General features: G+C 37.1%; 1 protein-coding gene and 1 pseudogene across 2 annotated transcripts in view; one reads left to right on the top strand and one right to left on the bottom strand.

Annotated features, from left to right (window-relative positions):
* Positions 1 to 16844, top strand: part of KCNH8 (potassium voltage-gated channel subfamily H member 8) — a gene marked incomplete at both ends in the record, with an annotated part of 386577 nt that overhangs the window by 11282 nt on the left and 358451 nt on the right. The gene's annotated exons all lie outside the window — the stretch shown is intronic.
* On the bottom strand, positions 11204 to 14839 carry LOC308420855 (large ribosomal subunit protein eL19-like; annotated as a pseudogene). The gene is made up of 2 exons: positions 14255 to 14839; positions 11204 to 11257 (listed from the first exon to the last, which is right to left on the bottom strand). The product of its transcript is annotated as a large ribosomal subunit protein eL19-like (transcript).

Here is a 16844-nt window from a genome sequence, read left to right as displayed (position 1 = left end):
TTCCAATTTTGCTACCTCCTTTTATAAATTGTCTTATGATTATCTATCATAGGAAACCTCTTGGTTACTCTCAATACAAAAGTTTCACTATTGCACCCTTGGATATCTTGTGTCTTGATGGTCATTGTTCTGCTTCAGAAGGTTTGTAGTTGGGTAGGTTTATCCATTGCTTTTCTCACTGGCCAGTTTACTGGTGGTGATTTTTTAAGGTTATTTTATTCAGTCCTTATACTTCTACCTCCCTTTCAACCTTTCCTCTACCCCGATGACTTCTAATCTGCACCCCTAACATTAAACAGGAGGGAAAGAAGGGATATAGACCTCTTTAGACTTCTTGCTTCTGATTTGGGATGCCACATTTCTTGGTGCCAGTCCAATCTTTGTCATCAGGATACCTCCAATTTCTTCAGCAGGGCGAACAGCAGCCTCAACAGGCCCTCTAAATACTCCCTCATTTATCCTCTCTAGAGTTTTCAGAAGTAAACAATCTGCAGCTGGCAAAGATCATGCCCCTGCTAGTGCACGAGGCAAATCATAAGTGCCTCTTATCCCACACCTGGGATTAAAACAAAAAACATAGTCACATAACTGGGTTTTTTTTTTTTTTTTTTTTTTTTTTTTTAAGAGATCAAAACTCTCACTGTAGCTTGAATCATACTGTTAGACACTTTGAAAGCTAGTCCTCCAGGAGGAATCTTTCAGTTAGTTCCTGCACAATTCCTCCAAGTCCTGTGTTTAAGTTTTGTAGTGTCTTGAGCAATAGAGTTTTATCTTCAAGCTCTGAAAGGCAATCAAGAGAAATGGCAATATAGCTCTGTGGTTTTCTTGAGTTTCCCCAAACAACAAACAGTTCTGAGAGATTTCCTATTCCAGGCGCTGAGGTTTCTGCTAGATGGTTTATGGCTCTTGACCAGAGCATTCTCACCCCCAGAGGAATAACTCCATTTAAACTATATATTATATATTTATTATAATTATATTTCTATATGATTTTTTCAAATAGTCCCCCTTTGTCTATTGTCTTCTCTCTCAAATTTCAATGTTAAAATCACCCAAAATAAAAATATTACTTTTTCATCTTATTTATATATATGTTTTATTATTTTTCTCTTTAATTCTTACTTTTGTCTCAAGGCATTTTCTGGCCATTGTATTTTATGGTTTTCTCATAAAAATATTTTCTCAGCCATTTGAACTAAACTTGATTTCTGACCATGTTCAAAATTAAAATTTTAAAATACTGTATTTTTCTCAAGGCACACTCATAATCTTGGGTAACATTATTTCAAGTCTTAATTGTTAATAAAGTATTAAGAAAATATTCAACATATATACAATTCTGATATCTCTTTGCTGTTCATGGTGTGACTGGGTTTTTGTTGGCCTGTGGTTGTTCCTAAGTGTTTTATTCTTACGCCAGAGGCAAGAAGCATATTCTGTTTTGGAATTTTCACTCACATTTTGTTTATTTCATTACTGTAACATTCCAAGTAAACTCCCGTTGCATGATGATGCCCTCAAAATCATTAGGTCAAGCTGTTGGCCCATGTTAGTAAGGCTATTTACCACAAGATCTAGTTATCTAAGCTTGACTCTCTCCTGAAGACAAACCAACCATGGAGCCTGAATGTCAGTGGCAACGGGCTAGAAAGTGTATCTGACTCCCAAAGTTTTCATATATTGCCGTGCATGGGTATAATAATACTGAATATTTGCTGTGGGGTATCGGTTTTCCTTGTTCTCCACAGCAACATGGGCTTGGCATAGCTGTTTCACTCACTTGGTTCTGGATAGGAAAATGTAGAAGATTCACTTACACAGATCCCATGGGTATTGAGTTGCATCGTTCTTGCTAATGTGTATGTATCAGGGCTTACTCAGCATAGGCTGCAGAGCAAGACCTTGACTCAAGATGAAATGGATAAATTATAAAGTATAATAAGCCAAAGTATATCCCATCATTGTGAGGTGTCCCTGCACTGTTCTTTTCATGCCTTTTAATAACCAGTAAGCTCCCATTGACGAAATGTTTAAGCCATGAAAGGTACAAGTATCCTGGATCCAGCATTTATGATTACTTTCAGATAATTATAAGTTTACTTTCATTTACAAGAAATGATAGAGACGTCCTATGTTCCTTATGCTGTTCCGTCCATTGTCAGTGTCTTATTTAAATATCTTGTACCATATCTCAACCATAAAACTACCGAAACATTTTACTCGCATATCCCAGTTTTATACACATATATTTCTGTATTTGTGTTGAGTTTTATGCTGTTTCATCTGTGTGTGTATTCTTAAGCTGGCAACTATGCTCGTGCTACGGAACCATTTCCCCCCAGAGATCCTATCCTATTTCTTCTTTTATATTCATAGCCACCTCTCTTTCAAGCCCATGCTAACCACCACTCTCCATTCTGTCACCAGGTAACTTTGTGATGGTACAAGCCTTATATAATAAACGCTTTTGAAGTAGCTGTTTTCATTCAACATCAGTCCTTTTAGATTCATACATAGCTCATTCCTTCTATTGCTGGTTGGTAGTCATCTTTGACTCTGCTTTTCCACTTCCTATTTGTATTCAATGAGTTTCAAAGACCTGCAGCTCCATTGGGTTAAGAGGGCTAGGATTCAAGTGCTGAAGCACCCCAAAGAGCTGAAGCACCCCAAAGGCATGTGTAGCTCTCACCGTTACAATGATGGCATGTCCTGCCTTGCCATCAGTGTTTGAGCATTGTCTCTGTCATGTGGCAATGATTTTCAAATATAAAAGGTGAGAAGTAACAGCTTTTTGCAAGTTGTTCAAAGAAGGGAACTCATTAACAAGCTTTCTCTGGAAAAGCTCCTCAACCTATTGAATACTCATTCCCAAATACAAACAAACAATTAAGTTTAATTATAAAATCAAAGGAGTTTCTATTATCTCAGGGCTGCTTTTAAAGCATCCTTCAACACCTGAGGGCCTAGTACAACCTCTGCCTCATGCTGCTGCACCCCGCCCCAGCTCAAGAAATTTTAGAATAATCTTTTTTACACATGGAGTAATGCATCAGCTTTCCTTTGATTAATTAATTTTGTGATTGAAAGGAAATACAATATTGCCTCAATATTATATAACTGAATGAGAAAGTGAAGTGTTTTGCCTGCATGAATGTTGCAGATATTTGTGAGCTGCCATGTGGGTGTTAGGAATTGAACCTGGGTCCTTGGGGTAAAGCAGACAGTGCTCCTAATAACTGAACCATGTCTTCAGCCCCTAAAACTGTTTTTTGCTTAGCTCATTAGACTATGTTGTGTTGACTCTTGTCTCCTTGTCTTCAGTTTCTGTTGCTTTAAAACGCAAAGAAAACCTATTTATAGGATAAAAGTGTCTACTTGGCTTATAAGATACAGTCTGTTATGCAAGAAAGTCAAGGCAGGCATTCCAGGCAGGAATGTGGAAGCAGGAGAGAAAACCACAGAACTCTACTTACTGGATTTCTTTTCAGTTCATGTTTTGCCTTCTTAAGGCCTACTATTTAGGCATGGCTTCTTCATCAATTAGCCATGAAAAGAAATACATCTATAGATGCCCAACAGGAAGCAAATTTTCAGTTGAGGTTCTCTTTTCCCAGGTGTGTCATGTTGGCTTTAAAACCAACTAATTAAAATATGGAGATATTAAAATCTGCTATGATAAAACTTTGACAGAACTGAAAACTAGAATTTATCCCTCTTATTATTCTGTTAATTAGAAACCTACTTAAGTTTTATTACTGGTGAGATTGTATCAATGTTTTATTATAAAAACATTACACATTTTTATATGTTTTCCCTAAGTCCTCCACTGGCTTGGGAAGGAACCCAATATGTTCCTGTTTTGATACCTTCAGAAGCTCCGTAATCATGGCCAGCTACCTTAGAAACTCTGTGAAATACTTTCTTGTATAAAGAAATGTAAGACTTAAGAAAATCAAATTTCCCCTTTAATTTCTCAGAAACTTCCTTAGTGGTTTAGAGTTTTCTAGGTTGAATTTTTCCCTGGAGAACATAGCCCGTGTTTTGCTATTAGAGATTCATCATTGAGTATCTCTTTCTCAGTGGATGGGGATAAAAAGTAAAAGTATTTTTCATTTGAAAAAAAAAAAAAGGATAACAGTTGGCTACAATTTGTTTTTCAAATTGTCATATGTTAAGGGCTAATGCAAATCCTAGAGGTATGTCAAAACTTTCCTTAACTTAATATACAAGTCGTTCCTTAGTAGTTTGAGTTTATGAGTAAATGAACGTGTCAAGAGTCAGACGGTATGAGTGACAGTTCCCCTCTGCTACTTGAGTTACTTGGACCCTTTTATGTGTGTTTTCAAGTCACTGCTGTGACATCATCTGAAGGAAGGAGGAAGAGAGACATTCCATATTACTTCCACTGTCAGGTTTGCAGATAAAACCTGTAATACACCATCAACTCACATCAAGCACAGGCACTGGCTTCCAACAACCTGTGAAGCTGAGATATTTTTTGCAAACTAGAAATCACATGTTCCATGTAGTTTCCATAGCGGAGTGTTGGTTAGCTGATTGGTTTTCCTCTGTGTAATCAGCTGTAAAGGATCTTCCCCTTTTGTTGCGATTAGGGACTTTGCACTCAGTTCATGACAATGGGGAATCTTTTCTGAATGTGAAGGATTGGGTGTGGGGAAGGCTTCTCATCTCCATAAATAAATAGTTGCAGTCAGTGAATTTGCTGATTGTGACATTAGTTAAAGATGCCTGCTACTTTGCAGCAATGGATGTATCACTACTACTTTCTTTAGCTGGGCAATCTAAAAGAGAAAAATATTTCTAAAAGAGCAAATTAGTTTAGCAACTATATTAAAATTAAAATACTATTACCTAGAAAAAAATTAAAATTCTACTATTTATATTAAAATTTTGCTATTTAGATTAAAATTAAAATTCTACTTAGATTAAAATTAAATTTTTACTACCTAAATTAAAATAAAAATTCTAACACCTCCATTAAAATAAAAATTCTAGCACATATATTAAAACTAAAATTTTAGTATGTAGATTAAAGCTACAATTATAGGAGTAATGTTAAAATAAAAAATGCTAGTACCTAGCTTATAAATTTACTTTCAGAACTATATGCATTTTGGGTAAAGACGTGTTTTCTTCAAGCAATTACTATGAAATAATTTTATTCCTTATTTTTATTACCTTTTTTATTGCCCGTCTTCCTCACTAGCATTTATACATTTTGAAAACAATTTTATGTCTTTATTACTTGTTCTTTTAATGCTTTAGAAAGCATCAAATTCAGAGCTGACACACAAACAAGAGTTGAATGTCCTGAGCTTGAGTTCACCTAGCTAGAGGTTTTCAAACTGCATAGCCACTTGTGTCCTTCATTAGTAACTTTGTCACTATTGCCACTGGTACACTCCTCATTTCCAGCATTTCACTTCTCACTGAGAGGCTTCTTACACAATCTCAGTTGTTCTTCTAAAGCTGTATGATTTATTACATTAAAAACACAGCACAAGCTTGTAAGATATAATCCTACTTTTTCTTTATAAATAAAGAATTCAAAACTCCAAAACTTGAAACATTAAAGCATTTGTCTCATCTGAACAAGAGCAGTAGACTTGTCTTATTGCATGGTTAGTCTTTTATTGTGCTTATGATAGGAAGTGACTCATCAAACCATTTTTGTTTTTGTTTTGTTTTGTTTTGTTTTGTTTTTGGTTGTTACACAAATGAATTTTTTTCTTTTTTGAAGAAATGGTATCTAAGGATTGTATCCAGAGCCTTGGACATGCCAGGCATATTCTCTCCGACAGAGATACCTCGGTCTAACACTTCCATTTGCTTTTATTTTCTTTGCTCTTGTCCTTGTTGTTTAACTATTTGTATCTCTGGAGTTATTAGACGTTGAAAGAGAACTAAGATATTATTTGAGTTAGGTTAAGCAAGAGAACATACATACACACACACACACACACACACACACAGAGAGAGAGAGAGAGAGAGAGAGAGAGAGAGAGAGAGAGAGAGAGATGGGATGGGGGAGGGAAGGGGGAGAGAGAGAGAGCACACATACCAGACACTCAATATTAATGACCCTAGGAAGAGAGACTTATTTCCAATTAGACTCTCCACCCTTGGTGAATTGCCTGAGTTGTTGAAAGCTGCATATTCCCAGGCTCCATCTCAGAGCTATTAAACCAAAATCTTTAGGCCCAGACATCTGACTGAAGAAAAGCCAGTGCTAGGTTGTGTTTGTTAGGTGAAACTTATGCTCTAAGTCTGGGAAGTGGTGACTTGAAGTCTTGTTCTTCTGAGCAGTGGACATCATGCAAACCTCTCACAGAGCAGATGGGGCAAAAATAATGGCTGTCTGTGCAACTTCCATTTTTTCTGTTTATGCAATGATGTTTGTTAAATATCTATTGTGTGATGTACAATCTGTGCTATTCTACACTCCCCCAAATGCAGAAAGATGAAAATAGTCCCAGCAATGGAGCTGCTATAGTTTTTCTTTAAATCAAAGCACCAAAGTAGATACATTGTTTCTACAGAGCATTCAGCTTCTGGCCTCGTTGTTTCCTGTTCACCCACCCAGTGCTGCTGGAAGGTGAAGTACGGAAAGAAGAATCAGGATAAAAAGGCAGGGTACATGGACAGAACTGTGTGTTGCTTGACTGTTCTGATTAGTGAGAGTGCTGGTTGACATGCTGTTAACTTTATATAAGCAAAAGCAAACTGGGAAAAAGAGAACCTCATTTAGGCACACGTCTCATTGGCTTGGAGGCATTTTCTTGATTGGTGGTAGATATGGGAGGTCCCAGCCCTCTGTGGGTGGTTCCACCCCTTGAAGATTATCCAGGGTTATGTGAGATATTAGGCTGAGCAAGCCATGAGAAAGCAAACCTATAGGTAATACTCCATGGCTTCTGCTTCAGTTCCTGCTGAATTCCTTCATTCATGGACTATGATTAGGAATGATAAAAGGAAGCAAACTTTTCCCAGAGTTGATATTTGTCACCGCAATAGGAAGTAAACTAGAACAGTGAGGACTCAATAAGTTCTCTAAAAATCAATATCTACATGGTCTCATTCAAAAACAAATAGTTCTGTGCTTAGTTATGAGTATTTTTACTGTTGCATTTTATATATTTTCCTATTTATCTGTAAAGAAAACAAACATTTCTTTCCCAGGCCTCACATGAGAGCCTGATTGTGAACTGTGGACTGTGTTTGTACAGGTTCATGTCTGAGTGTTTCTTATTGATTTTTCCATCTGGGCTGTTAGCTGCCTTCTCAGTGTTACCCAGTCTTGCAGCTCCACAATGATGCTATTTCCAGTGGCCAAGTTCATACCCAAGTGGTGATCCTCTAAAATTACAATAGAGCCGGCAAATGTTCTCTCGCTTTCAATTTTGGATGCCCTGTTTATATTTAGATGACTTGGCTACTCAAATACTTAACCTTGTGTTACGATTGCCTCAATATTCATGACATTAGCAAGCTGGGAAGGTTTGTGGCTCCCTAGAACTAACAACTGTTTCTAGTGTCTAGTATAGTAGTAGGCCAGTGCCAGCTCCATCTTCAGAGATACACACACTTAACATTGCATTCTCAGAATGTATTTCTAAGGTTAAATAATGTGGGACTACACTTCTTTCACTACCATGATCACTCTACCCAACTCATGATTCCAAATTTCCCTTTCTGTATCATTGGCTTACTGGAGGAATTGCATTCCTGGGGCAACTTCAAGAGTTCTCCTCTGATTTCTGGGCTAAAAAAATTAAGAGAAACATTAAGAGCAGAAAGTATCCAATGGAAGGAAATATTTTCCTTCATTTTTCTTCCAGCTCACCTCTTAGCTCCGTGAACTAGGTGTTTTCCCTTCGTTCGGTAGTTCTTTAAAATCTGATGTCTGCCTTTGGATCTCAGGAAGCAGCTATGCAGACACAGTTGAGCAGAACAACATTTGACAAAATACAGTGCATCAGTTACTTCTCTGTTGCTGTGGTTAAAAACAACAATTAGGAAGAGTTTATTGGGGCTTACAGTTTATAATGGTAGGGTAGGCATGGCGGCAGACAGATGAAGCAAGAGGCTAAAAGTCACATCTTGAAATGCAAACATGAATCATAAAGTGCGAACTGCAAGTAGGGTGAGACTATGAACTCTTGAAGCTGCCCTAGTAATGTAATTCCTACAGCAAGGTCACACCGCCTCCAAAAATAGCACCACCAATGGAGGCAGAGTATCAACTCTCCAAACCTCCAAGGAACATTGATTACTGAGATTCTCACTTACAGTCATAATGGCCTCCTTAAGACTGTTGCCAAAATTCCACCACAGGACCTTCTGAGTATTGAGAATTGTGGATGATCATCTTAGCAAGCTCACAGTTCTGAGTCTCTTCCACCTTTAGAGAAGTGGAAGGTAGAATGAGGCCACCCAAGCTAGTAAAAATTGAGGATTTACTTTAACCATTTTAATTTGGTCCTCCTTCAAATTCTACAGGAGTGTAATTTTGAAATTGTCTTGTTTTCCCTGGGTTTATTTTTCTACTTATATCTTAGAACGTGTCTCTAAACTGAGGAGGTTGCCAGTGGTTGGATTCTTCATGCGCACTGTTCCTTAGGAGGGCCTGGGTTCGGTTCTCAGTACCCCATCAGTGACCCACAACTGTCTGCAACTCCAGCCACAGGGGATCTGACCCCTTCTTCTGGGCACACATACGGAATACATTCTCACATATACACAAATAAAAAAGTTTTAAAAATCTTGACTAGAACCATGCCCTTTATTTGACTCACTTTGTTTCTGTCATATTAGAAAAATGTGCTAACTCTTTTCACGGTGGAGTCTAGCATATGAAATATCCTTATTAATAAACACCAGAGAATGTGATAATGGGGAAATGTATTCCATTTATATGGTTTTTATGTCTGTGTGATAAATGTTTCTCCCAGATTTTCTGCCAATTTCTCTTTTGAATAGGATTATTTAGATCCATCACAATTGTTATATTTTTATTAATTTTGAAACTAATATGCTTCTATTAATGAATAAATGTGTTCCTTAGAAAGAGTTTGAGTAATGTGTTATGTAGAATCTTTCACAATTAGTCAAATTTAGTTTCCTTTGGTTTCTGTTGTTTCCTTTTTCTTTAATAGTGCATTTCACTTCTTCAATATGAATGAAATGTTCTGAATTTTAAAGGACAACCGTGTTCTCACCTAAGCCCTGCTAATAATGTGGGTAACATACTGGGATTTAGAATAACTCCTTCGCATGCCCCCACTTCTCTAAGAAGTCAGCGATTTGAAACACGTAAACAACTTCTAAAATTTTGTTGGTGATGCTTTTTTCTGCAACACTTTTACTTCATACTGGTATGTAAAATGACAACCCATATTTCGTACTTCATGTGATGCTAAGTAGTTGAAAGGCTCTCTCAATGCTTATATTTTATATAAACTCGGCAGAACATGAAGACTAATTATTGCATAAAGTCCAGTGTGTATTTTTTTTTTTTTTTTGCAGTTTCTGTAATGAAAGTTAGCTTGTCATCTTGATTTCTTGACTGATCATATACTTATCCAATTAACTGTTAAGGCTGAACATAAGCTGTGTCTACTAATAATCTCTGTGACATTTGAAAAGGAGAAAGTATCTGTGAGCTATTTATATCTCCATTTAAATTCAAGGCCAAGTCCTGGCACAGTGTGTACACTTAGCATTAGCTCTTTTCCTTAACCACTGGATTCTCAGCTACTGGGAGTTTAGGTTCAATTCATTATTTTCTTTAGAAGTAATACCACCCAATGATAGAAATGTAAGTCATGATGTCAATACTTTGTCTGAACTTGTTTCCCGTGATGATTAACATTTTCTGAGAAAACATATGCAAATAAGTTCGGCGGATTTGTGCATCCTGGTACTTCACAGTTTGGTCCAGTTTTAACCTCCAGTTCATCCAGAGTACCTTTTTAAAATTTTTATTTTGAAGGGTTTCTGTTGTTGTTGTTGTTGTTTTTTAAATTGGACACTTGAGAAAGACACAAAACTGTACTTTCTATATCTTCCTAAAGGCAGGAAGCCCAAACTTGGAGAAGCACAGCTGACTGGAAGCTAGGCTTTCTGGTGTTCCTTGTGTCTGCTCTGTGGAAGAATACTTGGGAAAATGTTTGACTTTAGTAATTGCCTTTGAGAGTCACATGCTTTCCGCTAAGAGTTTTTATTCATGGGAAGACTATTAAGATAACAGACATCTTAGAAGTTGCCTGCTCTCACAGTAGTGACCGAGGGCTCTCTGCAGTCATTTTTTCTTTTTAAATTATTATTTTATAGACACTATACAGTAGAATTTATACAGAGATAGAAAAGCAATAACATTAGTGAGTCGGATCTACTTAAGTATCACATGGGATCTGGATCCTTCCTGATGTGATAAAAAACATTTAAATAGAAAACTTCAGAGCATCTAGTCTACACGTTTCAGCTAAATATTAATATTCTTGATGACTGATTAAGTTTAAACCTGTTTTTAAAGTGTTATGAGGGTCCCATGGGCACCCTGCTTCCTGTGGCATGGTCTTTTTTCTTCTTGTAGCTCTCTGAGGCAGAAGTACTGTTTCTTGTCACCTGAAAAGTCAGAGAGAGTAGGGCTTCTGCTTTTATTTTAACCTTAGCAAGTGAGATAATTTACTGTGTGGATGGGTGTCTGAGGGTTGAGTTGAATTTCAGTTATCCTGGTTCTAGTATCTAAATGAACAAAAATTGCTTTTAAGCATGTAATTTCTTTATGAATAAATGTGTTGCTTTCCTGGTCAGTTATATCCTGGTGATAGAATGAAGTGTCTTTCTAATAGTGTGATATTTATTCTGTAACATTCCAGGGACATTTTGGAACCATACAATGAATGGTGGTACAGTACTAATCATAATCAACCCTTATCTCCGTAGTTTAGCCTGCATGGACCTCTCTTCTTAGTCCATAACACACAGAAAATCATTCCACATCCTCTTTTGAACTGTGATTTTCCTGTCTCAACCTCTTGAGCACATGGGCAAACAAGTGGGCACCAAGCCTAGCTTCATCTCATGTATTTCAACAAAAGTTTAGAACATAAATTCAGTTCCTGTACACCATGCTGGCTTCCTTTTGTTTTTCCTTTTATCATTCTTTAAGAAGTAAGACCTACCAGTAATTCAGTTGTAAAGGCTTAGTGGTTTCTCCTTCTGTCCCCTTTCCCTTTAAAGAAAAACGACAGGTTATTATTTGAAAGCATGCTTAAGTATTGCCGATGTGAAAGCACTGTGGGAATGAGTATGCCTAGAGATGGCGCCTGTCCCATTACTGTACCACTACATGGATGGCGTCCTGCTCTTTAGGGTCTCACGTTTTAAGATCATCTTCCTGTTATAAAAGTTTAAGGCATTTTGCTCAAGTACTTTGTTTACAATTAAAATGAATAGAATTTAATATAAGATAAGGTTATGGCTTATAGGGAAAGCGTCCGCATGACTTGGTATAGACTTAAAAGAGTACATGTGATTATACTGTGGAATGATTTATTGATATATAAGGACTCTAGTCATTGTACCTCCTGGATACATGTCTGTGCATTTTCTGACAGTTCACTGTCTGCTCTGGCAACATCTCCTTTTGTAGTTTCACTCTCCAAAACTTATGAGTAGTGTTTCTTCAAAGGTTGTTGAAGTGATAATAGTTACAGAACGGGGAAAAGTCATTTGATTATTAATGTTCAAGAAGTTTTAAACTAATTTGTAACTGGATGTGGTTTTTAAAAATATTGGCAAAGATTTGATACACTTGTACTCTTTTTAGTTTGAGAAAATAATTTGGAATGTGAAACAGTTCTTTTTCAATAGATGAATCATTTAGCAATTAAATTTGATCCTAAGGATTATTTAAAATATATTTGTATGAGTCATGCTTGTCCTTTGCATTTGACAAAACTGATACAATTACTAGTAGATGTATTTCTGAACACTGTGTGTAAAATAACCGTTACATAGAGTAAAAAGCAAAATCCATGTTGGGTCCTGAAATGAAACTTCAGATTTCTGTATTTCGTTTGCCTTTCATAAAATATAACTAAACAAATAAACAAAAAAGAACATAAACTCAGGGAGTTGTTTGCAGCCTTGTCTATACCATGTGCCACCCTATACTAAGTATCCAGCCAGAAAGCATGAGGACCTGCACACACTTGGAAACCACAGTGACCATCCAAATTGAAGGAAAAACATTGCAAGATTGGAAACAACGGAAACATTTGAAAACATTGTGGTATTATGGGTACTAGCTGCTTTTAACATGCCAGATAATCTCTGTTCTGCTTTCCCTAGATTCTTCTGGAACTGTTTTTTTTTAGAGTGAACAGAGAAGCTCATAGCAAACTATGTTTTCTTCTGACACTTAACATAGGCATTTGAACTAGAGCAGACCTACTGAGCAGGAAATTCTTTATACTTTTGTTAACATTTTATTTCTTACTTGCTTAAGTTTATTTCAGCCCATCCAATCCCATCTGTTTATTTCTGAATGGGCTCTGCTTGGTTTAGTTTCACAATGATGTAGGCAACACTGAACCATTTCCCTTAAGGAGGAGGTGGGGTTTTAGTTCAGCTGGTGTCTAGCCTAACATCAAGTCACCCATAACTTTGTTTTATCTGTTTGCAGTTAAAGGGGTGCTGATATTTATTGCTGGTATATCATCATTGAACTTAAAACTAATAACATAATCATTTCAAGCTCATCTATATGTGTTATTCTCCAAAGTGTATTACATCCTTGTGCTTATAAACAGTAGACAGCTCTTCAGTATTAAACTCAGAACATGAGGTAGGTAATTTTCCATTTAACAGCACAATAGAAAAGCCCTACTAAATAAACAATGCAAAGATGCCTGTCTCCAGTTAGACTGTAAACAAGAAGGCTGAGCCTGGCTTGGTTCACCCTCGAGGGAAGCACATCAAGTAACTCAGACACCTCACTGGGCATTTCTAAGTGGCTACACAACTTATAGGTAAAGACTTTGTGATTACAAATATATTTCTATGGGAAGACACATTGTTAAGGATCCATAGATAGTGAAGATTGACAAAAAAATGCTTTATATATGGAGAATATTATTAGGTATTATAAGAATGCTCTTGTCTTTTTCTGCCCTCTTTATATTCATAATTCTTGATGGAAATCAATCTCCAGTCTGTGCTTTCTTTTACTATAAATCATGGGCAAATAACTGTGTAATATTTACCAGTATGTAAATTCATGTTTAATAAGTATTTAGCTAAACGAATGACTGTAAATAAAAGAATATACGTATCATATGCACATATACAACCACAGAGAGAACAAGAGGGCAGCAGGAGGGGAGCAGAGAAACAGGGTTTACAGAAAAAAATTCTCTTTTGAAAGTAACAAATTTCCTAATTATTCATGTGTTAGTGTGGTGGACTGCTCAGACATTCTTCAAAATAAATAAAATTGACATAACTTCTTTTGTTTACGGACAATCAAAATGACAAGTTCTCATAATTAATGCTATCTTAACATTGTTGTCAAATGCAGGTAGTGGGACTCATCTGTCCTCTGACATAGTTAATTCAGTTCTTGCCATGCTGTAGCTGCTGGATTTGAATTCATTATGTACTACAAGAACGTGCTGTACAGCAACGTCTTCTTCTTCTGAATATCAAAGTCAGTGGGACATTTTCTCAGTAGGTTATCAACTCCATTTCTTGTCCATTTATCACAATTAACTCATTAGTTCATGCCATCCAATCATATGAAATAGCACAGGGAAATAAAGATGGTGCCTAGGCGGCGTTTTCCAGCATATTGTGAAGTTGATGGTTAGTAAGATTTAGAAATGATTCTTCTTTGAAATACATTATTGATTTATATTATATTTTCTCCTTTGAGAAACTTTCACTGATGCATGTGTGGAAAACTGAAACTGATTTCATCGGGTCATTTCCTTTCAAATGGAATCACTGAGAGCATCGACAGTCTTTCCATCTCCTGCTCCTTAGGCTCTAACTCAATGCCTCATCCACAAGCAAAATAGCTGCTCTTTCAAATCACTATTCCATGTACCTAAAGATGAGGCTGAAACAGAAAGCTAGTCTTTAAGACCTTTTTATTTTTTTAATAGATAAAGGCTTGTTTTATTTTAATGACTGATCCATGTGAGGCCACAGCCAGCCCATTATGTACAGACAAGAGTAAAGCTTTCTTTCTTTCTCTTCTTCCTTGGACAGTCTTGATCTCTTCCTCCTCAGCCTGGAGGCGCTCCTCCTGGTGCTTTCATGCTTTCTAAGTCGTAGACCTGGGAGCCTCAGCCTGGTCAGTCAATAGCTTCTTTCGGGCCTTGTCTGCCTTCAGTTTGTGGATACGGTATATGAGGATCTGCTTGTTTTTTAATACATTGCCTTTGACCTTAAGGTATAGGTTGTGATACACATGGTGGTCATTCTTAGATTCCCGGTATCTCCTGAGAAGCTGGCGAAGGATCCTTATTCTTCTTATCCAGGTCACCCTAGGCATGCGAGCGTTGGCAGTATTCTCTGTCTTCCCTATGTCTATATGCTTGCCCTTCCATCGAGCCAAGGTGTTTTTCTTGTAGTGAGGCCGTGAATGGACAATCACAAGTTTCCAGATGATCAGTCTATCTTTAATCAGCTTCCTGATCTGCTGATGGGAGTTGGCATTGGCGATTTCACTGGTCTCGTTGGGGTCCAATCAGACCGTTTTACCACAGAGGAGGACGCTAGAGGCAAGCCTCTTCTGTAGCCTGAGCATGGATAAGAAGAATAAAGGTTAGGTCGGGCACTCAAGGATGTGTAGAACCTTTACAGATGGTTTATAAGCAAAATTTCATAAGAGATAGGTAGTCCAACATGAAATATCTTTGCATATATTTTAGTGGATTTAACAGTTAAATAATGGTATCACAAGTATTAAAGTCATTTTCCTTATTACTCTAAAACTATAATGTTGTCTACTGCTATTTAAACAAAACTGGGCAAACATTGGTAAGTTTGCTCTGAGATGTAGAAATTTTGGGGAAAGGAGAAGTTTGTATGAAATTTAGACTCTGTTGTCAGCCTGAGACCATAGTGGCAGTCTCAGTACAGATGGAAACCATGCTGATCTGTTGGTAGAGTCCATGGTCAGGAAATGGAATGATTTCTAGCAGCATCAGGCATCCTTACTGACCCTTTAGCCTCTTCTTCCTCCTTCTGTGTTAATCCCTCATTTTCCATAATTACAGGCCACTCCTTATTTCTCCCTTCAAATAACTCCCTTTCATCTTGCTAGTCCCCTCTTCTTTGCTCCCCCTCCCCCCAGTCTCCTTTACTTGGCTGATTTCTCTAATTACTGCAGATTGGAGCTAGAAAATGTGGGTGAGAGACAAAGTGTGGCATTTGTTTTTCTGGGTCTTTTCTATGTAGTCATTTCTAGCTGATCCCATTATCTGCAGACGTCATGAATTCATCCTGAAATTGTGGTGATTTCATTTTCCTTTCAGGTGGAGAATATTCCACAGTGTACATGTCCCATTGCCTATTTGATGGCTGAAAGGCATTTAGATGTTTTCATTTTCTAGCAACTGAGAACAGTGACAGTGCACACAGCTCAGCAAGTACATGTGGCATAGGATGGCAAATTCACTGTGCACATGCCAAGGGCACATGGTAAATTTACTCTTAGCTTTTTGAGAATTCTCTCAATGATTTTAAAAAATATTTTCCATTTTGATTGGGGTAAGATGGAAGCTTAAAAATGTTTTGATTTGCCTAACTGCTAGAGACAATAAACTTTTATTATTATTTTTTAGATATTTCTTAGTCAATTTTCATCTCTGTACTTGTGAGCTCTGAAATCTGATGCCCAGTTTTTAATGGGTTCATTTGTCGAGTTATTTATAGATTCTGGATATAAATCTTCTGTCAGGTGTATAGAAAGCAAAAAGTTTTTAACTCCTGTTGGGTTCCTCTGCAATCATTTGTTTTTTTAGCTGTTAAGAAGATTTTTTAGTTTTATGTGATCCTGCTTGCTAGTGGTTGGCTTTTATTCCTAGAGAAATGGATTTGTCTTCACAAATTCTTTCCTATGTCTGCACTATATAGGGTATTGCTTGTGATTTTGTCTAGAAATGTCAGGATTTTAGGTTGCTCTGTGAACTATTTGGAGTTCATTTATGTGCAAGCTGATAGATGTAGGTCTAATGTCATTCTTCTACACATGGGCATTCCGTGCTCCCAGTGCCATTTGCTGTAGATGCTATGTTTTGTGTATATTATCTATTTACCTTAAAGGTACATATCATACATTTCTGTCTACATACATATAAACATATATACTGCAAGTGAAAATTCCCTTGTGAGCTGACAATGTACTTCCTCCAAAAGCCCTAGACCACCTAACAAAAATCAAAATACCACCCACGAGAAGCTCCCCTTTGAGTTGTTGTTCAGGGTTGGTGAAGAGAATTCCCAAATATAGGCTATTGCTGTTGACCTTTGTTGCCTCACTGATGAAGGTAAGTCCCTATTACTGAAGACACCATGTATTTTGGACACAGGATCCAGAGTATCTGAACTGCATATGACCTGAACACCTCCTCCCTTAGGACTAGTTTTCATGAGGACTTGCCAAGTAAATTTACAATGGAAAGAAAAAATCAACAGTCTCACCTATCTGTGATCCCTATGAACTAAACCAATAACCAGTATGGCACAATAACCCTAAAAGGTACAATAGTGGAATATATATGTTGGTGGTAACCAACAGCTCTCAAATA

The sequence above is a fragment of the Micromys minutus genome (genome assembly GCF_963924665.1).
Source record: "Micromys minutus genome assembly, chromosome: 5".
In the NCBI taxonomy this organism is placed as follows: domain Eukaryota; kingdom Metazoa; phylum Chordata; class Mammalia; order Rodentia; family Muridae; genus Micromys; species Micromys minutus.
Note: the sequence above shows the minus strand (reverse complement) of the source record. Positions and strands in the feature narration are given on the sequence as shown.